The sequence below is a fragment of the Vulpes lagopus genome, chromosome X, assembly GCF_018345385.1.
Source record: "Vulpes lagopus strain Blue_001 chromosome X, ASM1834538v1, whole genome shotgun sequence".
Taxonomy (NCBI): Eukaryota; Metazoa; Chordata; class Mammalia; order Carnivora; family Canidae; genus Vulpes; species Vulpes lagopus.
In genome coordinates, this window is record NC_054848.1 from 13,523,836 (window position 1) to 13,551,741 (window position 27,906).

The 27,906-nt window shown below is 44.0% G+C and overlaps 1 protein-coding gene across 1 annotated transcript in view; it reads left to right on the forward strand.

Annotated features, from left to right (window-relative positions):
• NHS (NHS actin remodeling regulator) overlaps positions 1-27,906 on the forward strand; it is a 346,296-nt gene that overhangs the window by 16,644 nt on the left and 301,746 nt on the right. The gene's annotated exons all lie outside the window — the stretch shown is intronic.

Consider the following 27,906-nt stretch of genomic DNA (forward strand, 5'->3'; position numbering starts at 1 on the left):
CTGATTGGCGCTGCTTCAGCTCTTCCTCTGTGAGGAGAATCCTGTCAGATTTTCAAATTGCTTCCTTTCCTTGGGTTGGGAACGGAGGAGGAAGACTGGTGAGTTCTCTAATCACTTGGCTGGGTTAGCCTTAGAGCTATGGAGGGTTGCCTTCTCTGATTGCTCCACCATCAAGGTTTTATGCAAAATCAGGCAAAAACAGAGCATTTCCTCACAAGGGCAAGAAACAAAGAAGAGGGCAGGTTTTTCTGTCCCCCTGAGAGGGTTTCTCTGGGTCTCTGCTTTCAGGGCCTTGGATATCTGATCCACAAAGTAGCAATCCTGGCTAGATGGGGCTTTGTGGATTCTGGGGGTTGAAAAGGCCTCAAGCAAATTCTAAAACTGCCCACACGACTTTCTTTCAAACCCCTGACCCAGGTTCAGTTTCCCAGACTCCTTTGCTGAGGTTTGAGGTCCTGGATTCAGTCAGTGAATGGTGCACCCCCCTCAACCCCCATGCCAGAGGCTTCCTCACTGTTTGGTCTGAGACGACCACGATTGGAGAATTGAGGGGTGACTGTCTCAGTCCAGGCCCCCTCCTCCAAACATCCTGGGAATACCTGAGAGCTCTTGGAGGGCCGGGCAGCCCCACGGCTGCCTTGCATTTCGATGGAATGTTTGGTTCACTTTGGGTGTGAAGGTATGTGAAGCCTTTACAGCAAAGTCTGAAAAATCGTTGTGAGAAGCCCCCAGGGGACCCTGCTGCAGAGTGACACACAGCTGGGCCTTTGAGAGTGGGGTTTTATAATAAATTTGAACATGGCTTTAAACTTTACTATACTTTGCTCCATTCCTTTTCCTAACTAGAGGATAGATGAGCTGATTTTTCCATGAGGGAACTGCTTTGGACCATTAAGCAGGTTTTCTTCAAACATAGAAGTGACTTGACGTTTGGCTTTTAAAAACCAGAGGCCCTAGTGAGGCAGCTCTGTGAAGTCAGGAGTCGCAGGTGGGGAGGGGGGGCAGAGGATATGCTTTCCTTACTAGGTGTGAAATGCAGAACAAGAGGCCTTTGAGAATCCAGACTTACTCTGAGGACCTGGGTATCTCTTGCTTGAATCTACTGCACGTCCCAAGTGGCCTTTCTCTTCTGTGGGGTGTAGCTGAGACCAAGGCTCAAATTATTTTCTTCTTCACTCCTTTGACTTTTTTCCGTAGCCAGCCCTGCCCCTGGCATTTGGAAGGTGGCTCCATTTTTGTCCTAGATGACTGTTATCAAGGGTATTCTTTTGGGGCACCTGGGTGGCGAGACAGCCCACAGATCAAGAAGCCCCTGCTGCGTGACCAGCACAGCATATGGCCGTGGTGGATGTTCACATGTGTGATTGGGCAAGGCCAGGGCTGCCTGTCTGGCTGAAACTAATTAGTTGGTCAGTTGTAACTTAATAGTTTGGGGGATGCACTGATTATATAAAATAAGTTGTTCGCTATAGCGGGAGTCATTTTCTACATGGAGGCCTTTATTACCTAAACCCAAGAGATTCAGCTCGTGGATACAGAGGCTTACCTAGCTCAGGGGTCGTCCCTCTCTCTTCCATAGTGTTGCTTGGAGGTTGATGTAAATTAACTGTGAGTGAGTGACCTCATTTAGATAAGTAATCATCCCAAATTAAAATAAATTGCCTTTTTTCCCCACTTACTCAAATAGGCCAAAATGTAAACATGATAATGATCAGGTTTGGGGTGGAAATGAGGATGGGGTGAGCGTAAGGGTGCTGTCAGCCTCTGCTGATGGAAGTGTGAATAGACCCACATTTTCAGGGAGGCAGTTGGCCTTTCTTTTATTTTTAAGGATTTTATTTATTTGAGAGACAGATAGCAAGAGAGAGCATGAACAGGAGGGAGGGGGAGAAGCAGGCTTCCCACTGAGCAGGGGCCCAACATGGGGCTGGAGCCCAGGACCCTGACCAGGACCTGAGCCAAAGGCAGATGCTTAACTGCCGAGTCACCCAGGCGCCCTACAGTTGGACTTTATGAAATTAATACACAAAAAAATTATACACCAGAGATTTCACTTCAGAATTCAAACTAAGAAAAATTATTGGAAAAGCGAAAGAATGAATAGATGCTTTATCATTGCTTATGATGAAGAAATATTGGGAATATCCTAAATGATTAACAATAGAAAATTGGTTGACAAGCAACATTACTACAAATTGCTACAGCGAAATACCCTACTGCCAGTAAAATGATACAAATGGATATTTATTGACTCCAAAATATGTTGGTAATACTTTCCAAAGTTTAATAGACTTGCTACCAGTCTGTAGATTATTGCATGTATATTAAGATATAAGAAGTATTTGACTTCCAAATCAGTATTTTTTTTTTTAAGAGTGGGAGAGCATGTGCACCTGTGACCGAGAGAAAGGACAAAGGGGGAGAGAGAATTTCAAGCAGGCTCCACTCCTGGCATGGAGCCCAATGCAGGGCTCGGTCTCATGACCCTGAGATCATGACCTGAGCCAAAATCCAGAGTCGGATGCTTAACTGACTGAGCCACCCAGCCACCCCACCAAATCAGTATCTTTAAAACATGTTTCGATCGTGATCCATGGTGAGAAATATACTTTACATTTGTGACTCTAGTAGATGGATGTATCAGAAACCTTAGTTTTATTGACAATACTTGCTTTTCTCTATGTGAGGCATTCTGATATACTTTTCTTTTCTTTACCGTACAATCTTATCTTTTTCTTCTCTACACTATTCTACTTCATTCCAATTCTACTCCTCTTCTTTTGTCCCTTCTTCTGTTTCATTCTTTTAGGATGCTGGTCGTGACCCACTAAGTTGATTTCGTGATCTCCCAATGGGCCTCAAGCCACAGTTTGTAAAACACTGCTCTAGAATGTTAACAGTGGTTATCTCTGGCTGGTGGGATTATAGATAATTTTTTTTGAGAAGTGGGGGCCTTTTTTGCTTCTCTGTTTTACTTACATCATACAAAGGCTAATGAACATTTTTAAATGACATAATGATTCTATTTAAAAACAAATTGATACCCTGCAACTTTTTAGGAATGTACTGATTGTATAAAATAAGATGCCTGCTCCATAATTATCGGGCTTTCAGAGTGTTCTGGGAACCTTAAAGAACATTATGGAGGGAAAAACATATCCATTGACACACATCATTTTACATAAGAGAATAACAAGAAAATGAAACATGACCTTACCTCTTTAAACTCAAAAGGTCACCAAGCGTCTCTACTTCTTGCTTTACTCCAGTGGTGTTGCATCAATTCTCTGGAATTTATTTATATTTCTGTTCCAGATTGCATTTTTTCATGCTCATTCCCCACCTTAAGGGGAAAAAAGGATATTAAATTCATCAGAGTACTTTCTGGCCAGATTATCTTGGCTTACAGCACTGTCAAAGTTAGCCTCCTTTAAAGCTAAAGATGATTTTAAATGGAAGGTAGTCATTAAGAACTTAGGGCAGGAAGCAGAAGCTTTGCAGGAGGACAAGAAGAATCCTTGGCCTGAGCCAGAGCATTTCTCCATGGGCTTCCTGCTCCCAGTATGCAGCTGGAAATCTGCGGAACAGCCCCAGGAACCCCACCCCCATCAGGGCCACACAAGCAAAAGGGAGCTCATAGAAAGTGAGCTTTCCCTCGCTCTTCTCTGGGAAAACCATTGATGGACAATGGGGCAGAGATTTCTGCAGAAAATTCTGTTTGTATAGAGTCCAAGTAAATCTGGGCACAGATGCCAACTGCAAAGAGTGGGGAGGGTGATGTGTTGGGTTGGGGCTGGGTAGAGGCAGGTCAGCATTTTCAGAGTAGGGACATGGAGAGAGAAGGTTCCTGTCCTTGAAAGGAATTTATGACAGGAAATCTCAGATTGCTGAGAGTAATCGGGCAATGTTGAAAATGTTATGTGGAGCCCTGACCTTCTCAGGGAGAAGATTAAATTCATTCTGTCTTTGAAACATTGTGAATAACATGTCAAAGTTATTCCCATGCCCATTTATTTATTCATTGATTATCCAGTAATAATTCATCCATGTGGTTATTGGTTCATGCGTTCCTTCCTTCATCCATCCATTCATCCAGGCATCCACTTACGTGGCATTTCTTGACTTGGTGCGTTGTGTTGAGGGGCATGTGGCAATCACTGGGATGGGGGAAGGAGCTCTGAAAGGAGGAAAAGGAGTTGTAGTTGAGTTGCTCACAGCCTGTTGAAGCGGACAGATGAGCAAATAACTAATTACCACATAGTGTGGGCAGTGCTACCAGAGGGACCAACCTGGCTTGACTCATGCAAAAGTAAATCTCCCCTTCAGGCCTAGATTCATGGAATGTTAGTCTGAAAGAAGCCTTAGAAAAACTGAATGGCTCGATGTTTTCCAAACTTTATCTGCAGATTGCTGGGGTGCCATTCCAGGGAATGGAGGTGGGAGTAGGAGGGAGGAGTGAGAGGAAGGCTGAACAGATGGGGTTTAGCTTCCTTGAGAATCAGAGCAGGTGCCTTTTCATCTGTTTCGTATAGTGAGGCTCCTTGTGGAGTATCGTTTGAGGAAAGGTATTGTCTGCTTACTGACATTTACAAAACACTGGGCCAGCCCACCGTCTTTCCATGTTTCTCTGGTTTAAAAATTGGGGCCCAAAGCGGTAAAGTGATTTGCCCAAGGTTGTAAAACCAGTTAGTTAAAAATCCAGGAATAAGGCCTGGTTTTCCAATTTACGTGGCCATTACTTCTGTATCCATCAACTTTTGCTGCGTAACAAATGATCGCAAAACATTTTAAGTGGCTTAAAACATGCACTTTTAGCCCACAATTCTATGAGTTGGCAATTTGGGTAGACCCGGTTGGTTGGTTCTTCTGGTTTCAGCCAGGCTTGCCTATGTTGTGATGAGTTTCCAGTCAGCTGGAAAGTCACCTGAGAACTAACTGGGCTAAGGTAACCTTACATCTGAGGGGTGGCTGGGTGTGGGCTGAGGTAATCACGTAACTGACTCCCTGAAGGGAGCCTGATGCAGGACTTGATCCCAGGACCCCGAGATCACGACCTGAACCAAAGGCAGAGGCTCAACCACTGAGCCACCAAGGTGCCCCAAGACTCTACTTCTTGATTAGAGATTTGCAAGGGGTATGGATTCAGGAAGGGATGAACTGTTGCCCTTTTTGCTGTCTGCTTCAAGAATACCAAGTTGTTACCATGTCTCTTCTTTGTAATTTGGGCATTGGAAAAATAGATCTTTGAAACTGCTATCTCATTGCAAAGCCATCTTTCTCAGAAGACCATAGCCATGACTCTTTCTATAAACCATGGAGTCTCTCACCAGTTGAGTTTTCAAATTCTTTGCATTTGAGACAGTCTGTACTGCTGAGGTAAGGGACATTATACCTTGAAAGCATCCCAACTTTACTCCCACTCACTGTCTTTTCATTAGTAGTCCTTTCCATGGAAAGGACCTTTAGTTCTTGGTCATCTATTCTTTTAAATGCCTCTGAGGGATGAATTCATCCTCATTATTTCCACAAACATTTATTGAATGACTTCTATGAATCAGACACTTAACTGGATATTGAGGATACAAATATATCAAAGGTGAGCTCCTACCTTAGGTAACTCACAGTCTGGAAGGGAAGGAGGAAAGGTAAACAGATTAATGCAGTGAACTACAATGGGGAAGAGGGCTGGAAATTGATTTCTTTTCAGTGGTCATTATTACTTTTGTAATAGTGCAGTCATGTGATCATCTAACATCTAAATAGATGCAGAAAAAAACATTCAACAGAATTCAGCACCTTTTCATGCAAAAGCACTTAACTAGGAATAGAAGGGAACTTCCTCAACCGGATAAAGGACATCTATGAAAAACTCACAGCTGACATCATACTTAGTAGTGAAAAATTGAATCCTTTCCCCCTAAGATGAAGTTTAAGACAAAGCTGTCCATTCTTGCCATTTTTATTTAACATCATACTGGAGATTCTAGCTAGAGTAATTAAAGAAAAAAAAAAGCATTCAGACTGGAAAGGGAAAAGCAAAAGTATCTCTATTCACAGATGACATGATCTTGTATATAGAAATTCCTAAGGACTCCTCACACACATAGAAACTGTTAGAACTAATAAATGAATTTAGCAAGCTTTGCGGATATAAGATCAATATACACAAATTAGTTGTATTCTATACGTTAGCAAGAACAATGAAAAAGAAAAGAGAACAATTCCTTTTACATACAGTAGCATCAAAAAGAATAAGATACTTAGGAATAAATTTTACAAAAGTACAACATTTGTATACTGAAAAGTATGAAACACCATTGAAAGAAGATAAAGAACACCTAAATAGATGGAAAGACTTTCCATGTTCATGGATCAGAAAATTAATATGTTAGTCTAGTCTAACTTAATAGTTAGAATAGTCAATATTCTCCAAATTGATATGCAGATTCAGTTCAATCCATATCTCCCAGCTGACTTTTTGCAGAATTTGACAAGCTGATTCTAAAATTCATATGGAAATGCAAAGGACCTCAAAGAGCCAAAATGATCTTGAAAAAGAAGAACAAAGTTGGAGGGCTCACACCTCCCAGTTTCAAAACTTACTACAAAACTATAGTAATCAAGACCGTGTGGTAGTGGCATAAGGATAGATAAATAGTGGAATAGAGTTGAGAGTCCAGAAACAAATCCTTACACGAATTGATTTTTCTTAAGATTTTATCTTTAAGTAATGCCTACACCCAATTTGGGGCTCAAACCTACAACCCCAAAATCAAGAGTCACACACTCTACTAACTGAACCAGCCAGGTGCCCCTGGCCAACAGATTTTTGACAAAGGTGATAAGGCAGTTCAATGGGGGGAAGCTACCATCTTTTCATCAAAATGGTTCTGGGACAACTGAATACCCACATGCAAAAGAATGAAGTTGAAGTTAAAACTGTAAAACTCTTAGAAGAAAACATGGAAGGAAATCTTCATGACTTTGAATTAGGCAGCGATTTCTTAGATATGACACTAAAAGCATAAATGACAAAAGAAAAAAAAAAAACAGAGAGGATCTCATCAAAATTAAAAACTTTTGTCCCTTAAAGGACACCATCAGAAAGTGAAAAGTCAATCCACAAAATGGAAGAAGATATTTGCAAGTCGTATATCTGAGAAAGGGCTTTGTATTTGTTTCCTGAGGCTGCTGTAACTTAACTACCACAAGCTGGTGGTTTAAGGCAAAGAAACTTATTCTTTCACGGTTCAGAGGCTAGGAGTCCCAAATCATGGTTCCAGTAGAGCTCTACTCTCTCTGTAGGCTCTCAGGAAGAATCCTTCCTTGCCTCTCTTCTGGCTTCTGGTGGTTGCCAGCTCTATTTAGTTCTATTTAGATCTTTGGTTCGTAGATGCATGATTCTACTCTGTCTATATCTTCACATGGCATTCTCTTGTCTGTGTGTCTCAATGTCCCTGTGTCTTCATGTGGTATTCTTTTTTTAAAAAAAAGATATTAGGGATCCCTGGGTGGCGCAGCGGTTTGGCGCCTGCCTTTGGCCCAGGGCGCGATCCTGGAGACCCGGGATCGAATCCCACGTCGGGCTCCCGGCGCATGGAGCCTGCTTCTCCCTCTGCCTGTGTCTCTGCCTCTCTCTCTTTCTCTCTGTATGACTATCATAAATAAATAAAATTTAAAAAAAAAAATTAAAAAAAAAAAAGATATTATTTATTTATTCATGAGACAGACATAGAGAGAGAGAGGCAGAGACACAGGCAGAGGGAGAAGCAGGCTCCATGCAGGGAGCCCGATGTGGGACTCAATCCCTGGCCTCCAGGATTATGCCCTGGGCCAAAGGCAGGCGCTAAACCGCTGAGCCACCAAGGGATCCCCTTCATGTGGTCTTATAAGGATGTCAATCATTGGACTTAGGGTTCACCCTAACCCAGTATGACCTCATCTTCACTTGATTCCATCTGCAAAGAACCTATTTCCAAATAACGTCACCTTCATAGAATCTGGGGTTAGAACTTCAAAATATCTTTTGGGGGGAGCAGAGTTCACCCCACAACAGACTTATATCTGGAACTTATAAAAAAACACAAGAATAAATAAGATATAAAAGTGAGCATAAGCACACAAAGATATGCTCAATATGATTAGTCACCAGGAAAATGTAAATCAAAACCACAATGAGATATCCCTTCGTACCCATGAGGATGGCTACAATAAAAAAGGCAAATAATGACAAGTAAACGTTGGTGAGGATGTGGAAAATTTGGAATCCTAATACATTGCTGGCAGGAAGGAAGAGTGGTGCAGCAGTTTTGGAGAACAGTTGGACAGCTCCTCAAGATGTGAAACATAGAGTTACCATATGAGCCAGGATTTCGGCTCCTAAGTATATATCCAAGAGAATTTGAAACTTGTATTCTAACAAAACATGTACACAAATGATCACTGCACCATTACACATTATAGACGAAAGATCGGGGGATCCCTGGGTGGCTCAGTGGTTTGGCGCCTGCCTTTGGCCCAGGGCGCGATCCTGGAGTTCTGGGATCGAGTCCTGCGTCGGGCTCCTGGCATGGAGCCTGATTCTCCCTCCTCCTATGTCTCTGCCTCTCTCTCTCTATGTCTATCATAAATAATAAATAAATATTAAAAAAACATTTATAGACAAAAGATTGGAATAGCACAGATGACCATCAACTGATAAATGGGTAAAGAAAATGTGGCATATCCATGCAATGGAATATTTCTTGGCAATAAAACGTAATAAAAGGCCATACAAATTATTCATACATGCTACATCATGGATATACTTTAAAAACATCATGCTAAGAGGGAAGAGAGGCCAATCAAAAGGGAACACACATTGCATGATCCCAGTGATCCAACATGTCTAAATCAGGCAAATCTACTGACACATGAAGTAGGTTCATGGCTACCTAGGGCTGGGGTGGGGGTTGGGGTGGGAATGGCAAGTGACAGCTATTGGATATGGGGTTTCTCTTAGGAGGGATGAAAATGTCCTAAAATTGGATGGCTGTGGTTACACAAGCCTGTAAAATGCTTAAAAAAATTGAACACCAATAAAAATTAATTAAAAAAAAAACATTGCATTGTGTATTTTAAACAGTGAATTTTGTTGTGTGTGAATTGTATCTCAATGAAGCTGTTAAAAAGTAAGGTGAGGTCTTTTGCCAGGAGCAGGGGATGTTAGCGGACTGGAGAAAAATGTTAATGATCTGGGACCCTTGCTCCAAAGAATGGGGGGTGGGGCAGAGAGCTGTATCCATTAGGCTAACTGCCATCACAAACAGCCCCCAACTTTCAGTGGCCGAGCACAATAAAATTGTTTTTCTTTCACACAGCTGTCTGATTCTGGTCAGGTGACTGGCCTCAGTGGCTCTCCTCCAGGTGGTGACTCAGGGACCCAGGCTCTTTTCATCTTTTCTGCCTGCCCTCTTTTAGCTCTTTGGTGCCCTCCCTTTAGCCGCTGGATGGACCAACAGAGTGGAGGACAGAGCGTGGGGGAGTTTTATGGTATGGACCTGGAAGTGACTTGCTTCACCTCCACTCACTTTGTTTGGGCCAGAGCCAAGTCACGTGAGCACATGTACCCGCAGAGGCCACTGGTGCACATGGCCTACTTCTGTATCCCAAGAAGAGGGAAACAGGATTGCTGAACAGCTCGCCAGCCTCTGCTACAAGGGCTGACCGAGGACAGGGAGAAGGGCTGCAGGCCCCGAGCCCAGGTAGAGGTGGCTTGTATTTGGGGTCACCACTGAGAGCAGGGGGCAGTCATTTCTTCCCACTCTTCTTGGTGGAATAGTCCCAGATCGAAAGTTACTGTTACTGCTATGGGGCACATTGCTGCTGGTGAATGTGGCACGGTCTCTATTAGTAATGCCTGGGGGAGGGAAATACAGACCTGGGCAACCTCGTTCCCTGTGGCCTCTCACCTCTGGGATGACCAGTGTAGCCCTGTTGTCCATATTGTCATTAGAAGGGGAGTGAGAGACAGGTGTGGGAAATAAACTGCTCTTCCTTTGCCCCTGGGACGTGGGATGGGTACAGATAAGGATCTGTTCTCCTTTGAGGTTATGTTTTAAATAGAAGTCGGCCCCAGGCCCTTCTGGATCTTTTCGTCTTGACTCCCTCTCTCCCAGTGTCCTTCACTCCCAGCCACACCTGTTCCCTTTGTGGCCGCAGGGCCTGAGTTCTCCTCGGGATCAGCCCCCTCCAGTGGGTCCCTCAGATTGAAGCTCTGTCCCCGGAGAGCCTTGCTCATAAGTCCTCAGGGCTGTCTTGACAGGTGCAGCTATTTCGGTGACATTTCTCTGGCGATTGTAACCTGCCTTCTAGTCCAGCTGCTGCCTGTCCTTCTGAGAGGCTGTGTCTAGCTGCTATTGCTGTAGTGGCCATTGCCTCACTGGCCTGTCCTTGTCAGAGGCACCTGTCTCTTGGTAGAAAGCTAGGTGTTTAACGAGCATTGTTCATAGAGAGGGTGAGACGGAATGGTACAGATTCTTCCTTCGACATAACCCCCGTGGGCTTTGCTGAAAGGCATGCTGGGATCTCGAGGACAGGTTGGCATGAAGAAGGAAGGGGCAGCAGCAGGGCCAGGGAGAAGTGATTCAATTGAGAGCGGGCCCTCAGAGGAGAGGCCAACAGTCCAGGTGACCGTGACCGTGCTGTGGGATCTGGGCTGGTGTCAATGCCCAGGGGTCTGATGCGCCATGTTGGCGCGTGGAAGAGATTTCCAGTCAGTCACTGTGTCCGCCTGTCTTGTTCTCCCCTGATCCACTTTCCACACTCCTGCAGAGTGAATCTTGCAAGGCAGAAGTCTAATGGCATCGTTCCCTACTTCACATTCTGCTGTGGCTTCTTACTGCCCTTAGATAACATTCGAAATGAACCAGTTTTCCAGACCGTAGAGGCTGGCCCCACCCCGTCTCCTGCCTCATCCATCTGCCTGCTTCCCTAAACTCACGGCTGCGGCCCCTGTTTAAGAGGCTTCTGGTTCTTTCTGCCATGCTCTGTAGGTCCTGGTCCTGCCCCTGTCGGCCGCTCTCCTGGCAGCCTTCCTGACTGCCCACCAGCCTCCCTGTGTGCCTCTTCACGGCGGCCATCTTGCTTTGTTGCAATGACTTGTTTTAATGCTCCTCCATCCAAGAAACCGAGAAGGGCGGCGGATCAGGGACCACGTCCTGGTTCTTATTTTACCCCCATTAGTCAGCGTAGGCTAATTTCTGTAGCCAAGAACCCCAAACCCCTAAGTGACTGAACACAGCACAGGTGGTATTTCTTGCCCACGTGGCAACTGGACGTGGGTGTTGGATAGATGCCTTCTACACAGTTTGCCCGAGATGTAGGCCTCTGACGGCTTTGGAGCTTTCTCATCCTCGGGGCGGTCGTCCCTCCCCAGGTCTGCAAGTGGGAGGGGAGGGACTGGGGATCACACAGGAGGGGCCCTGCGGGCCCTCCACCGTAGTCCGTCGGCCAGAAGTCAATCACACGAGCGCTTGTGACTGCAGGGGATGCCGGGCAATGTCACCCAGTTGTGAGCGGGCTTGGGGAGCCCGTCCCTGGTCCGTGCCACACCAGTGCTTGCCTGGCACATGGTAGGAAGTGAGTCAATATTTGTTGACTTTGTTGAGTGCGTGAAGCGTCCATTATATTCCAGGCTCCGTCTTGATTCTTCACTGATTCAGTTTAATCAGCAGGAGGCACATGTGCTGATGGATCACAGAGAAGCCCCCTGGGCTCCAGGGTCCTGGGTACCGGGCAGGCTAGCAGCAGAGGCCAGAGCAGTGTAGTCTTGGAGCGAGGCGCCCAGACAGCGACGTGCCTACCCTTCAAGTCATCTGGGGCGGGGGAGATTTTTATTAATACTAACATTTTTTTTTCCAGAGGGCACAAGGGAGGAGGTAGAAAGGGAGGAGTGAAAACGGCTGCTTTTATTTTGTAGAATGTGACGGTATCAGTGTTTTTCATGCACTGCTCCCAGGTCTCTGCAAGAAGTGTACGGCATGCCTGTGCATGCGCCCGGCTGCCTGTCACTCTCCTGCCCGGGAGGGAGCAGGTGTGGGGAGTGCACGTGACATGTCCCTTCTCTGTTCCATGGTCAGAGCATCCCTAAGGCCCTCTGACTGAAGTGTCCAGCCAGGCTTCTGCCACAACCCAGCCCCATACAGGTGGCAAAAACCTCATTCTTCCCGTGGATAAGAAGCAGCAAGTGAGCCACACCGTGATAGCTACCAGTGACCAACAATTTAGTTTGAAAATTAGCCTCCAAAGACCCAACTTCTGGATGGGCTGGGATATAATAACTCCTTGCCTGTGGGTGGCTCTAGAATTTTCCACAGCACTTTCCCACACCTTATCTCATTTCATCCTCATAACAGCATGGTGAGGTAAGAAAGCCAAGGGTTATTATGTCTGCTTTACAGATGAGCAAACCAAGGCTCAAAGTAACTCGTATGACTTTCCCAAGCCCACGTGGCTGCTCTTCCACTCTTGCTGTTCCTACCCCCAGCCCTTTGGCTTGAATCTGCAAACTATTTTCCAGAAGATTCCCTCTTAGCTTTCAATTAGTGCGACTGGAAAATATGTCTGATGACCGACCTTACCTCTCCACGCTGGCCATTTATTTTCCTGTCTAAACAAGCGGGTCTGCAAGGAGCTACCACAAAGTCCTCCCCTGTGTTTATATCTCTGTGTGCTGCGGATCCGTGTCCTCCCTCCGAGTGCTGGCGGAGAAAACCAGAGACAGCTAAAATGTTTTCCAAGTTGCAGTGCCCCATATTCCAGTTAATTACAACAGAGTCTAGGTGGGGTTGTGCCATGGGACTCTTTTTTATTAAAACAAAACAAACCAAAGCAAGCCCAGGGCTAGGATGTTTCAATAAATGTTTCTGTGCACGCTTGCTGCCCAGCACCAGTGTGGCTCTGCCAGGAACCCTTAGCGCTCGCCCCCAACCCCACTCAGACGGGGAGCCGACATTACCTCGCCATCCTACCTAATTAAAGAAGGCTATAGTTTCCCTAGTCTATCATAGTCTGGTTTATGGGTTTTGCCAGCACAGGGGAGGAGGGAAAAGCTAAAGTTTGGCTGTGGTGTGGGAGGATGTAGGAAGAAGCAGTAAGGGTCACGATGAGTTCCTTACCCCATGGAACCTGAAACAGGATTTCTAGCATCAAAATCCTAACAGCACAAGAGAGTATCCCTGTAGAGGAGAGACTGGGGAATGTCAGTTCCTAAAAGGACCTGCCTGTCTCCCTCTCACTGGCTCAGGTATTCCTGGGAAATTCACATCTGGCACCATCTCCCATGCATTGTGGGTTTTTTTTTTATTTCCCCCGGAAGCAGAGCATGACTGACATCTAGTAGTATCTATGTTGGTATCCTTGGCAAATCCCTCTCTGTATCAAACGATCAATGTAGTAAATCCAGAGTTGGGGGAGATGGTGGTGTTTCCTCTTCTGCCATAGGTGCTGTTTATTAACACTCTTTTCGGTTTTCCTGTTCTGCTTTCCCCTCACATCCCTATGAACCATATTTTGAAGCCCTTCTCCAATATCTTCCTTTTCCAAATAGTAATAAAAAGCCCAAACAGCTTGGATGGCATCTGTGCTTCTTCTCTTAGGGAAGATAACCCAGTTTTGCCACGACAGAGAAGTTACAGGTCTTTTATGATTAGGCCTAAGGTCCCTTGAGTGAGGTTGATATGAAGAGATGATGCTTGGTCCCTAAGATTTTAGAAAAGGTTGGGAAAAGCTTGCCCTCTCTGAGGGGTACTGCTATTGCTTTTGGGGTGAGGGGGTGGCAGGGTAATTTTTCCAGTGGTCTGATCAGCATTCAAACCTGCTTCCATTTCTACTCATGACCCCCGAATGGTGTGCTTAGGTCTGGTACAGTGCTATGCAATGACCACTTGCTTCGAATTCTATATCAAGACATGTGATCACATAACCTTTTCTGTGAGCCAAGCGTTCGTCTGGGGGAGCTGAGGATATGGCTGATACTGGTTCGTCTCTCGCAAGCACCTGCTTCTTGCAAGACCTCATTGTGTCAGACTCCTCTTGAGAGGTGAGTAAGCCAGGCTGGCACTGGGTTGGGGGAGAAGATGGCAACATTCTGAAGACAAGAGTGCTGTCGTCATGTGAGGAGGCCATGGAGCATCCATCTGCCCCAACTCGCTGCCCTGGTTATTCTGCTCGTAATTGAGCGGTAGGTCTACTTCCATGGAGAATGATCAGGTGATCAATAATAATGGATCGCCTGGATGATCTCTCAGCGTGGTGTTTCATAGTACATGGTAGGTACTCAGCAAACATCTGTGGTCTCGAAATAATGGCTTTACTCAGTGTATTTCTCATTAGATTGTGAGTTCTTTGGAGTCAGGGCCCACGTGTCATTTGCCTTATGTCCTCATCTCCGTGCCCAGGGTCTGGCATGTAATGCATATTTATTGTGCTCCAGCAGAACACCTATCCATCTGTCAAGAATTTTTCAGATCCCTTCTTTCAGAGCACAAGCTTTTTATCCTAGTGTCTTAGTCCTGAGGGAAACTTCTTTCATTTAATGACCAACTCACCTCATTGTATACCCATCTGATTAGTTATGACTTGTATTTGTCAGCTCAGGCTGCTGTGACAAAATACCACAGGCTGGGTCGCTTAGCCAACAGAAATTTATTTCTCACAGCTCTCAAGGCTGGAAGTCCAAGATCAGGATCCTGGCCAATTCAGGTTCTGATGAGAATTCTCTTTCTGGCTTGCAGGTGGCCTCCTTCTTGCTGTGTCCTCACATGGTCAGGGAGAGGAAGAGAGAGAGAGGGATTGAGTGAGTTCTGGGGGAGTCTTATAGGGAGACTGTCGGATCAGGGCCCCATCCTATGACTTTATTTAACTTGAATTACTTCCTTAAAGGCCCCATCTCTGACTATAGCCACACTGCAGGTTAGGGCTTCAACCTAGACATTTTGGGGGGAACACAGACATTCAGTCCATAACATAATGTACTTGTTACCTACTGTAATATCCAGAGTTTCCTGATCAAGAAAAAAGTGCTGAAAAACAAACATGACGCTAGACTCTACGTGTCAACAAGCAGAGTACCAGGTGTGAAGAGTCTAAGAGGCATCGGGTCACAGCACTTAATGAAAATCTATGGTCAGCTGAACGTACTTTCACCATGCTCTTGTCTTTCCTTCCATTATCATTATGATTTTTTTCTTTTTTTTTTTTTATCTCATGGGAGTTTTCCTGAGTATTGTCTATTACAGAAAGGTTTTCACGTTTTGGAGACACGGCAACAACAGGAAAGGAGGTGGAATAGGAAATTCAGGATAAGCTGCATTACACTGTGGTGTTAAATATCCCCCAAATCCCAGCAGCTCAATAGAACAGATAGTTATTTTTCCCTTATACTGCAGGTCAGCAGGGGTGCTCTGCTGGTTGTAATTAAGCGGATGGAGGCTGCATTTTGACACATGCCTCACAAAGGAGGATGGAGTAGATTGCTCTTCAGGTTTTCACCCAGAAGTACCACGTGTCACCTTCTGCTCATCCTTCGTTGGCTAAGGAAGTCACATGGCCACACCCAACCTCAAAGCGGTTGATGAAGTGACCTAAGGAGGAAAGCCATACAGTATTTGGCAAACAGCACCGATTATTACTAGAATGGGGTCATAGTGAGGCTTAGGCAAATGTGGCTGGAACTTGAGCAAAATTTGTGACACACGTGAATTTTATTTACTTACTGCTTTTCTTAAAATAATTCTGTCTGCAGAAAAATAATTCTGTTTACAGAATAGCTCTAACAGCTAAGACTTCTTGCCTGGCCAAGTATTTCTGTGCCTAGAATGAGATTCAGAGAATGAAACCATTTTCCACTGAGACCACGAGAGCTGCCTTTCAAGTGTCCATACGGTATAAATAACAATGGCCTCAAAGAAACATAAAAATTCTCCAGGTGGCTTATCTCAGATCCCCTGGGAAATGAAAACCCCCAAACATGCAAAAACATTATAAAAAATGGCTGTGTCTGAGGGTGGTCTCCTTGTAATGATAAAGCTTTCTCCTCATCCTTCCTGAAAGTGATACCAGCTTGATGTTAGCAACAGTATCACTGTCTGGAAGGGGGATGACTGAATCTGATGGGATTATGTTTGAGCTGCATAAACACAGATTGAATTAAGCATGGCGAGTTGATGATGGGGAGCGTAGAAAGAGTCAGGACCTTCCGTTGAGATAATAACTAGTTCATTATCTGCCCAGATAAAGGTCGTACAGGCTTTCAGCAACAGCATGGAAAGGAGACCAGACTGACCTTTCTGACAGCAACTCTCTGCTCTGTTTTTTTTTTAACAGACCTTAGAACACCACTGAGTAAGGAAATCCATGTTCCTCCTGACACCCTTCCTTCTCCTTCTCAAGGCTTCCCAGTACACAGGCCTTCACTTCCATTAGCTTCCATTTAAGCCTTTGCCTAAATGACTTATGATAGAACTTGCCTGGAAAAATCTCCGATTAGCCCGTGAGCTGATGTTATTGGCTTGCATCTCCCTCATTTCACACATTACCTCACACCTCTTCCTTGCTCCTAAATTTTGCCTTTTACTTCAAAAGGCAAAAATGCCATCACTTAGGCAAAGGAAACTCCTGCCTCTTGGGCTATACCTTCCAATTTTCCTTAAAAGAGCCCCTTATGAGTCATTTGGAAGGAGTTAGCATGCCATATTGTCTTTGTGTGAAACTGAGAAGGCAGTGTGGTGGGAGTGAGGGTGCCTTGGCCAATGAAGACAAATGGTAGTTACAAGTGGCTTTCAAAGACATTAAGGATATTTTGGAATCCTAAGCGAAGCAATGGCAGGTTAAACTTTTCCCAGGAGGTAATGATCATGGCTATGTGTCGTGAAAGTGCTACCCCAAAAGCCAGAGTTTTCCAGTGAGATTTCAAGTGAATGATTTTCCCGTATTCATTCTGTATAATCATTTTGAACATGCCATGTATGTTCTGTAATGGGTTGGCAAACCCTGGGCAATATATTTTCTTTCTACTCTCTTAGAAATCTTGTCAATAAAATGAAGACCACTAATATGGATTTCTTATGTGGCTATCATTTTTCTTTGTGAGTTACTTCAGTAACAGGAATGGGCCGTGTTGAATGCCAGATCATAATGAGGCCTCCTGGCTCCAATAAATTACATTTGCTCTAGGTTGACTAGCTATGGAATGAGGTCATGAACCCCTGATCCAAATCATCAATGTGACAGCCTGCATCTACATACAGAATAACCCAATCGTTGCTGCCCTACTGTACTTTGTCACCATGCTTGTCATCTTCAGGGCATGGGTTTGACAAGAGGTTTGCGGTAAAGATGTGTATTGTGCTCAGTCCTTAGCCTCAAACAGTAAAAGCTTTTCATTTAGATTTTTTTGAAGAAGAGAATTTCGTATCACCTAGGAATAATGAATAGGTTCCCTGTAAGAAATGAAATCAGAATTATTGAACTTAGAAATAAAGACAAAAATAGAATATTCATTGAAGTACACTCAGATAGTATAGAATAACCTGTGACCATGTTGTGTAAGATTTTCTTCTCCCTGACTGCTTCCCCCACTTTTATATTCACTCCAAATTCATTTTTAAACACGGTGCATGAAAACCAAGAACAAGTAATTTTTTTTTTTTTTTTGAAATCGGATCATCTCATCTTGTAGGGCGTCAGGGATTGCTATATCCAGGAGAGATGTATGTGGAAAATGTATTTCACAATGGGATTAGAATTCCCCGTAGCTTCATACTTTTGGTAACAGGGGATTTCAGATCATTGTCCAGCTGCCCCTGATGGTTACATAGCTCAGTGAATTTTGTGATGAAATGACAGTAACTGGTAGTAAATGTAGCTGTAGAATTATGTGTGTCTGTTCATATGAAATAGGGAGGAAAATCTTATGCATGCATGAAGCTCTCGAAACATGGATGAGTAACATTTGTGTAGCTTCATTTCCATGATATTGTATACTTAAATAATGTATTTCTAGTACATACTATGTATCAAAACAATATATATGTATTATATATCATCATAGGAAGAGCAGAGCTCAGAAATGTCTCCAAAGGAATTAAGGTTCAAAACAAAGAGAAATTATACCAAGTCTGAAAAGTTCTTTTTAGTGGGTCATGATATTTAATAACACTTTGCAATAATTTTTAAAAAGCCTAGAGCTTGTACAATCAAAGCTGAACAGCGTGTGCAGACTAACTTATGTGTGAGTAAGGAGGTATTCATTGTCTTAATCAGGGATTGGCAAACTTTTTCTGTAAAGATTCAAATAGTTAATATTATAAGCCTACAGGCTACATAGTCTCTGATGCAACTATTCAACTTTGTCACTATAATGGGAAAGTAGCCAGGGACAATAAGGAAATAAGAGAGCATGGCTATATTCCAATAAAACTTTATTTATAAAAACAATATGGGCCAGTTTGGCTTGTGGGCCAGTTTGTCAAATCCTGGTCTTAACTATGAAGCTTTTTTCACTAGAGCATAATCGAAAAGCAATTTATATATGGCACCTAGTTGGATATGTAAGTACATCTGCATTTAGCACATGTGTGTCTGCACAAATGTGCGTGTGCACATGCAAGAATGAGATGGAGTGTTTATGTGCCTGTTTCAGATTAGTCTGGAATTGCCGTATGTGTAATTTTGTCTTACAGTAAATGAATATGCTCCGCTCTGTGAATAAATATTCTGACTCTCTGGGATTTTGGCTGCCTAATCCATCTAAGGTTTTTCAGAGTTGTCATTGTTGTCTTTTCTCCTCTCAAGTTCATTGCATCATGATCATATGGGCTGCTTAATTAATACTCTTCAGTGGTGATGATGCTGTTCACATGGACTTTTTTTTTAAAATGTGGGTTCTGCAAGTCGCATTTGTTATGAGTCATTCTCTATTGATGTCATTATACAGTTTTAAACTAGGCATTAATTGAAATGAAACCACAGGGTTGGTCAGATTGATCAATCTTTTCAGACTCTATTCAAAATACTTTTCTTTCTTCCCAGAAAAAAACCTGGAGTCATTTGCCCAGAAATGGGAGAGAACAAGGCTTTTCCAAATGATAAGGCTGTTTGTTTTGAGAAGCGGATTTATTGGGATGATAAATCTGGCTTGTATTATCTGCTCACCTGTTTGTCCTCAGGGGAACTATCACTCCTTATAAATCCTTTTACACTGGAAAGGTTGAAATGATAGACAGTTTCAAAAGTTGGACCAGAGAAAGCTGATAAGCATGGGTTGGTGGGGGGAAGCCTCTTCTACTTTGGGTACATGTTGGATTAGCATCCAGGAGCACTTCTTTCTGCAAAGCAGGAGGTCAGCAAGAGCTCTGTCTTCTAGAGTGAATCTAGACCTGAATGGCTCCAGGTCTTACTTACTAACTCTTGGGCTGAACACATCTTTCCTTTCTATATATATATATATATATATATATATATATATATATATATATTTTTTTTTTTTTTTTTCAGAGAGCTAACTGATCTTTCCTAAGTAGGAAGAACTTAAATAAAAATGATTTTCACTTAGATAAATGACAATAGGGCATAGAAGTTTAGAAATACAAATAAAAAATGCAGATATCATTTACCTTTTCTTTCCAGGAAATGATGTTTTATTTTCTCTAAGACTTTTCCTGAGATCACCTACCCACAAGAAGGGGGTATTCTGTGCCCTCCCCACCCTCAGCCATAATGGAAACCACCTTAGCTTTCTAAAGCAGCACAAAGTACACTCAACTTGTCAAAAAAAATGCAAGAAGAATCAATATGGACTCTTTTAGGTACCCCCCCACCACAACCTCGAAAGCCATATAGAAAGAAACAGAAGGATCGCTTTATAATGAGAGAGAGCTCATCTTAGCAAAATCCAAGTGGATAAATACAATTAAACACTTCTTAACCTAAGAACACCTGGGGAAACATTCTCTTAATTTTTTTTTAATCCACCATCTCATTTCCTTTTGGTGCACCCCACAGCTACACCGCAGGCGTGGAGAGGCGCACCAAAACACACTGGTCCAACCTTTTAAAATAGTAGCCCCACTTGGGGCCCAGCTACTTCCTCTGGGTATTTAATCCGCCAGGTTTTATTGGGGGAGAGCGGCCCCATGTCCGGATGAGAATTTTTTCCCTCCTTGCCTTCTGTGCAATTGGTTGCAGCATCTCTGCCAAACCACCCACATTCTCTTACCCTTAGACTCCCTCTTTGTAAAATGAGTGAATGCTTAGTTGCAGGAAAGCAGCAGGCAAAAATGCTAAAGCCACCTAAGGAGAGGACAGACACGGATCCGGGTGGCTTGTGGTGCAGCGGGGTGTTCGTAAATGCCACGAGCACGTGCGTTCATAAATGTTAGAGTGATATTTCAGTCATTTTAACCAGTGACGATAGTGTAGTTTAATGTGCAGTTTGCTCTTAAAAAGATGTGGGCTTTCAAGGCTTTTATATAACATTTTCCCCCTTGGTGAAATAATTGGGTAATACATTGAAAAAAATACCTCTTCTTAGCCAGGCCCATTTTCTCTAAGAGGTCACTTGCTGTGAGCTCCTTAGTGGTGGCAGGAGATGGCATCCTAGAGGCTTTCCTGGAAGGCTCCCCTGGGACCCTGGAGGTGGGCTGCCGAGTGGCTGGGGCCTCAGCAATTTTAGCACAAGGGGAAGAGAGAAATGAGGACTTTGCTAGCCTCTGAGGGCTTCATGCATCCACCCTGTGAAAAAGGTGAGGATAATGAATTCCACTTTGAGATGGGCCACACAGAGACACAGACACACACACAGACACACACAGACACACAGACACAGACACAGACACACACACACACACACACACACACACCTGGGCAGAAGAAAGAGACAAGCCATTTGGGGGGGAGCAGCAAGGCCCTTACCCCTGGGCCTTTGGAGTCACCTTCGCTCATTGGCCTTCCAGGAATGGGGGACAGAGAGGCGGAAGAGGAAATGGTGACTCAGTGGTTCTCTGTTGCCCTTGGCAACGCTATATGGGAGGGCGGGGAGATGGCATCTTCAGAGGGGGCCTGCTCTGCCCTGGAGAGGTCAGGGGATGTCATACAGAGGTGGAGACCTCACCGGGGTGGGCCGAGCAGTGTGTTGACCACAAGACTGCACCATCAACAAATAGATGTTCCCTGCTGGACCCCGCAGCTCCACCCGGTTCCTTCTAGCACCTTCTGAATGTGTTCCCTGGGGATACTATAGTCCCTATATGGCCCCTGTATGTCTCCATCCCCCCCTCCCCGAAAGTGCATCCATTCATCAGAGTAGAAATTTGCCAAGAATAAGAGTGGGGAATGAAACAATCCCCCAAATCCCCCAGACTCCTGTTTCCTCCCCCTTCCCGAGTCGCCATGGTATCAGATGGCTGGTTGCAACCATTTACTTCTGATTGAGTGCTCTGATTTCTTTAGTCGCTTCTCTCCTCTTCCCTCCCCCATTCTGTCCCCCTCTCCCCTCGGCCCTCCTCTCCCCACAGCTTTGGTAAGAAAGAGCCAGCCTTGAATTCAAGCATAATTGCTCGGTAGGGGGGACTTCCTTGAAAAAACCTCAAATTTTTGGGCTGTAACAGTGGAAATCTGTTTGAACCCTTGAACTTCCTTTATTGTTGAAATGACCACCTACAGAAACATGCTGGGGGAAAGTAGCAGAAGCACAGTGGTCCCTTTTATGGGAAAAACAGTAGCTGGAATTATTTCACTTTTGCAAGAATTCTATAATGAGGAGGCATTTCTGAAGGGAGCGTATGGAGCAAACATTCCACAAGTTGGGGATGTCTGGGCTGTGATCGGAATATTGTAATAATCAATGTTTCTGGGCTTGGAAACAGAGTCTTCATTCTTTTTTGACCGGGAGTACAAAAGCTGGTAACTGTAGCATTTCTGTACACTTCTGTTGCCATTTGCAGGGCGCTGCTGCTCGGATACTGGGGATTTTCAGACACACAAGCCACAATAGAGAGGGGAAGGGTTCTTGCCTCTTGTGAAGGAAAATTGGCATGCTATGACCGTCCTGTATGTGCCAGCGAACAGATTGCGTGAACCCTTTCTTCGGCTCACTCGAGCACCAGGCTGTCTTCCACGGTGGAGGCCCCGGCTGCTCGGTGTGCCTGGGGAGGGCTCCCGGGTGACACACACTGCTGGACCTGGGAAGTCAGTGCTTGCGGCCCCTCTCCCCCCTCTGCCTGCCTCTGACCCCCCTCCAACCGTGTCATCTTAAAAACAGAAATCTGAGCATGTCTTTCTCTGTTTAGGGAATGTCTGTTGCCCCCACCTTTACAGGAAAAGCTGAGACTCCTTAGCAAAGCATAGGTCTGAGGGCAGTCCACGTTTCTGGCTCATCCTTACACTCTCCCACTTCTCCTGGCCCAGGCAGCCTTGGGTCCCTGGACCTGCCATGCTGGTTTCGCTTCCCCGCAGATGCTGTTCCCGCTGCTGTCAACAGAGCTGGGCCCGTCTTCTCTTCTCCACTGGCGGCCACTCCTACTCAGACTTCAAACCCCAAGCCAAGCGTCGCTTCCTCTGTGAGGTCCTCCCGAACTGCATGTCTGCTCGCTCCAAGATTTTGCTGCCAAAATAGGTTCATGTTTTACAGATGCTCCTGTGAACACACTTATTGCACGGGACCATCACTAACTGTCCCATGCCTGTTGCCTTCCACTGCCAGCCCAGGGATGGTGGGGCCGTGTCTCATCTTGCTGTGGGTTCTTGGAGCCCAGCACAGTGCCTGGCATCCACTGGGTGTTCAGTAAATATTTCCTGAGTGAGTGGATGGGGCCCAGGAGGGAAACGCGAAATTGTGTGTGTGTGTGTGTGTGTGCCTATGAATGAATGAATGAATGAATGAATGAATGAGAGGGAGGGCAGTTACTACAGTTGGTGGTGTTAATTATAAGAGTCATCGTTTTCTTGAAATGAGTGTTGAAAGAGGGGGCTGTTTCCCTCAAGAGATAGCACGATAATTACATCTACCCTCCTTATCAGCCTTCTTGACAAACACCCAATCTTGTTAGGGGTTGACACAATTCTTTATTTTACTGAGATTTGTGGGTCTTTGTGAATTTCAGAAGACACATACACAGAAATTCTCAGTTTTAAAAACACACAAATTAAGATATTTTCCCCCCTCCCTGGGTTATTACATATTGAGGTCAGCAAGCTTTTTCTGTAAAGGCCTGGATAGTAAATATTTTAGGCTTTGCAAGACATTTAGTCTTTGTTATGCTCAGGTCTGCCTTTGTAGTGAGAGGGAAGCCAGAGATAATACAGACTGTACACAATTTTTCAAAATAATATATTTAAAAATAAACATACAAATTCTCTACTTTTGAATAGTAAATATTCTGTGATGGTTTTATCTTCAAACTTTTTTCCTGCAACTTTTTAGAATTATATAAACCATGTGAAGGGAGCCACAGCAGGAGGAAATGTGCCGAGAATGGGAGAATGGGCAATTATATTGGAATCAGTTTTGTTTTCATGTCAACCACAAATATTTATGATGAAACTCTTCAAGCTGCCACAAGCAAAATAAAATGCAATATGAAATCCAAATTTTTAGCAATAATTTTACTTAGTTATGGCCTCCATTGGTCATTTTCTCATTCGCAGTGATCAAACACTGGCTTATTTGAGAAAGGAGAATTTTTCCAGAGAGCATTACTGTTCCTTTTTGGCATTGTGTTGATCAGACCAGCCATACTGGGTGTTAAAAATATGTTCGGAGAAGTTACAGCATGGTCAAGATACTTATGTGTTTTGTAATAGGGCTGCAGATTATCCTGTGAAGCACTCTAGTGATTTGCATTTGGATAAGGAATAAGAGACCATGGATTTTGTGCGTCAGTGTTGTGCCTTTGGTGAATTTTGCAATTTTTTGTTTCGTCAGCATTGGTCTCTCTTTACAGCCACACTCACAAATGCCTCATTTTGAGTGATTCAAGTCCTGATCATGCATGCCACCTGAGAGCATGTGCATAAAAGAACTCTTAAAATTGCCGAGTCGTACTAAAGCGTGAGCTTCGTCGTTACTTATTGTGGGGCTGCTCAGATCTCCACTTAATCATGGAGCCTGTTGGTTTCCCTGCATAATATTTGGAAGGTTGTATACTGCTCTTGCACATCAAGGACTCTTTCTGACAAAACTCACCAGCAAGAAATCAATGCAAAAAGAAAAGACGGACAATGATGAGCTGAATTGCAAATATACCTGGTCATGCCTTAATATTAATATTACAAGAAAGCAAGGTGATGTATTAAGAGAATTCATGATTCTCTGAATGCTGGGGTCTTTGCATTATTGCTCATTAAAAGAAGAAAGGGTTGGATGCATATTGACGCCGTCTTTGTCATGCTGGTAGGGGCTGGCCCCTCCTGCCCTTCCTGCCCCTGTCTCCAGGATGCTCTGGCCACCTCTGCCCAGGGTCCTCATCCTGCATGGCCCAGGCCACTCTGGGCACTTTCCTCCATCATTCTTGGAAGCCCTAGTTTCTTCAGCTGGGCCTGCCTAGAGTCTGTCCCTGGAGGCCTCCAATCCAATCCAGCAGGACCAGAGCTTGCTTTCTTCTCGCACTTGGCTGCTGTCAATCCAATGCTAAGGGGGCTTAGAATCCCTTGCCATGTTCAGACTCTTGCCATGTTCAGGCTGACTTTGTAGAAAAGAAAAATCTCTACTCTCTGAGGCTGTTAGTCCTCAAGACTTTGTATGGCACTGGAGCCTGTGACAGCTTTTCTCCTAAGGCTTGGGCCAAGGGTCCTTCCCAGTGTGTGTTCCTGAGGCTGACCTTGGGAATGATGTTCATCCAGCCCATCTGATCCTGAAACGATGGAAAGAGTTTGAGAGGGTCAGAGAATGAATAAGGAAAACTAGGAAGAGGAAGCAAAGACAGCGATTAGTAAGCCTAAGTATCACAGTGAAGGCTTTCGGAGCAGAGACCCCTCCTTCCGATTTGTGCATGTGTATTTGTGAATAGGACCACAAATGGATTATTCTACTGTAAATATTTTTGTTGCAGATCTTAGGGTCTTTATGATTCACCACAGATCAGTTTCTTTGATCAGTGAATCTGAAAAGCAGCAAGGTTTAGAAACAGTTTTCCCTTTTTTAGTGGGAAGCCTGGAAATCTAAAGGGCTTTGGGCTTTCTTATGGGCAGAATTTTTGTTGAGATGCTCCAATGGTTTGCCATCAGCACCAGGAACATTTTAAAATTGGATTCTGAATATTATATTTGGTTTGTATTAAAATTCTCTGTTGAAATGTTTCCCTTTCTCAAGTGGAGTTCCTGAACTTGGACATAACCTTCCACAATCCAATGTGTGTCTCAGAAATGATAACATTAAAAAAAAAAAAAAAAGCTTTGAGGTGACTGTGACATTTCTAGCTTGAAGTGAGAGCAAAAATGGAGACAAAAATACACAGGTAGAAAACTCGGAAAGAAAATAACCGTTGTCTTCATGGTCTTTGAGGAACCTGGGTGGTATTTGCTCTGGGTTGCTGACACTTAAGTAATGTCGCTTAAATGTGGTTTGCTGCTTTCAGAACCATTTATGTGTCCATTTGTGTACGTACGTCATAGGGAGAAAGAATATCCCTACATTTAATGTAAATAAAGAATGATGACTTAGAACGTATGGAAGTTGAGAAACTGTTAGCCACAATCGCCGCCCAGCCAGCCTAGGTTTCTGCTGTCAGCCAGCTGTCTGGGTCTGTGCCACGAAAAGCTCAAGTTGCCCCTCATGTCACTTTTAAAGGTGAGGGCTACAACAGCTTCCTGCCTACGCACTCACAGTTTTCGATTATTAAAGTATCCTGCTTATACATTCTTTTGGAACAAGCAATCCTGTGAATCTTTCCTAATATTTCGAGATGTTGGGAGCAAACCCATGTTCACCTTCCTCGTGTCCTTCACAGATTTATAGATTCTCGTTGTAGTACCTTCAGCTTTCTTCAACAAATCTGGTAGCCGAATGGTGGCTGGAGGCTATAGAGCGTTCAGATAGAGAGCGATCACTATGCAAACTGCTCCCTCCTTCCCTCCTAAGGTGAGGTTATATTTTAAACTTTAAAATTGGTAAGTAATTAACTGAAAACCTACTATGAACCTGACTCTGAGAGATGTTATAAGTAGACGTCTAATGAAAACAATTTTAGATGCTGAGAATAATTTGCCAAAGCATGTATAATCCATTTGCTACTACTTTGTTCATTCATCCGTTTGCCCATTAATCTGACTTTCATCTTCTCATCTCCCTACCTGCTCTTTGATCCACTCATGCATCCACCCACCCATTCATCCATCCATTCATGCATTCATCTCTCATCCTCTCAGCCCTTCCTCCCCCCATCTGGTCATCCCCCCCATCCATCAATCATTTACCAGAAGGATGCTGAAGGCCTATGATGCTCTGCGCACGTCTTGGCATTTTATTTTATTTTTATTTTATTATTTATTCATGAGAGACAGAGAGAGAGAGAGAGAGAGAGAGAGAGAGAGAGAGAGAGAGGCAGAGACACAGGCAGAGGGAGAAGCAGGCTCCATGCAGGGAGCCCAACGTGGGACTCAATCCCAGGACTCCAGGATCACGACCTGGGCCGAAGGCAGGCACTAAACCGATGGGCCACCCAGGTGCTCTGGGTCCTAGTATTTTAACTATAAAGGTGACAAAGTAGCCCTTGTCCTCTAGAAGTTCAAAATCCAAGTGGGGAGACAGGCTAACTAAAAATCCTTTATAAAGATTTTGAACTTCCTGGTAGAAAAGCATTCTTCAACTGCCCAGTGGCCTAATCACGGTAAATGTGTATTGGGCATTCTTGGTGATTTTAGCAGACAATGCTAAGGTATGCTTTGGCAACTTAATATTTTCTTCCTGTATTTTCTGACCTCTTATTTAAAGGTATAGCATTTTTATCACGATGTGTAAAAGTATACTTTAAGAATGGAAATAAATATCGAGGCAGGTACTACATGGACTTGGAGGGCTAGGGAGTGTGGGAATTCAGTCGCAGACATAGCTGAGAATTTACTGGTGTTGAACTCGCCATCTTTCTTGCAGGAGCAGGAAACTAATGATTTTTTGTTTCTTGGGAGGGAGAGGGCAGGGGTGGTTTCTTAATTGTGAAATGCAATTGTTTAGATTTTTAAGTAGTCTTATTCCTGTTATGAGCTGCCCCAGGCAGCCACATCAAAGGCAGCTGTGTGGTGGGGTGGTGGTGGCGGGTGTGTGTGTGCTGTGCTGGCCTGGATCGTGGAGACAGACCTGGTCTGTCAGACTTGGATTTAATTCCATTGTTTGAATAGGAAATAAGTTAGTATGTTCTTTCTGGTTCAAGTCTGTATTTGCATTTTAATTAAGAAAGAAGACAACTCTTGCAGCTGAAATTTGGATGAAAGCTGCGACTATTTACTAGTGGAAAGAGGCTTGTTAACATAAGCCTACCTGTTTAGAACTGTAATTTTAAACTTTTATACCGTGGCTGATTTTTTTTCTTTTTTTTTTGTGCTTTGTATTTTTAATTAATGTTTTCCTTTTTAAAAATAAGAAATAACTGACATACAGTATTGTGAACAAATCTTTTTTTTTTAAAATGTGAACAAATCTTAAGTGTTTGGCTTGATAAAATTTTATGTGTGTACAGACACACACATCTGGCCACTAACCAGATCCAGATCCATAGCATTTCCAGTGTTCCAGAAAGTTCCCTCGTGCCCCTTTCCAGTCAGTAGTCATACCGTGTAACCTGCAACAGTAACTACTATCTCTTACTAGACCTCTATCATAAATTCATTTTGCTTATTTTTGACCTTCATACAAATGGAATCAGTACCTTTTGT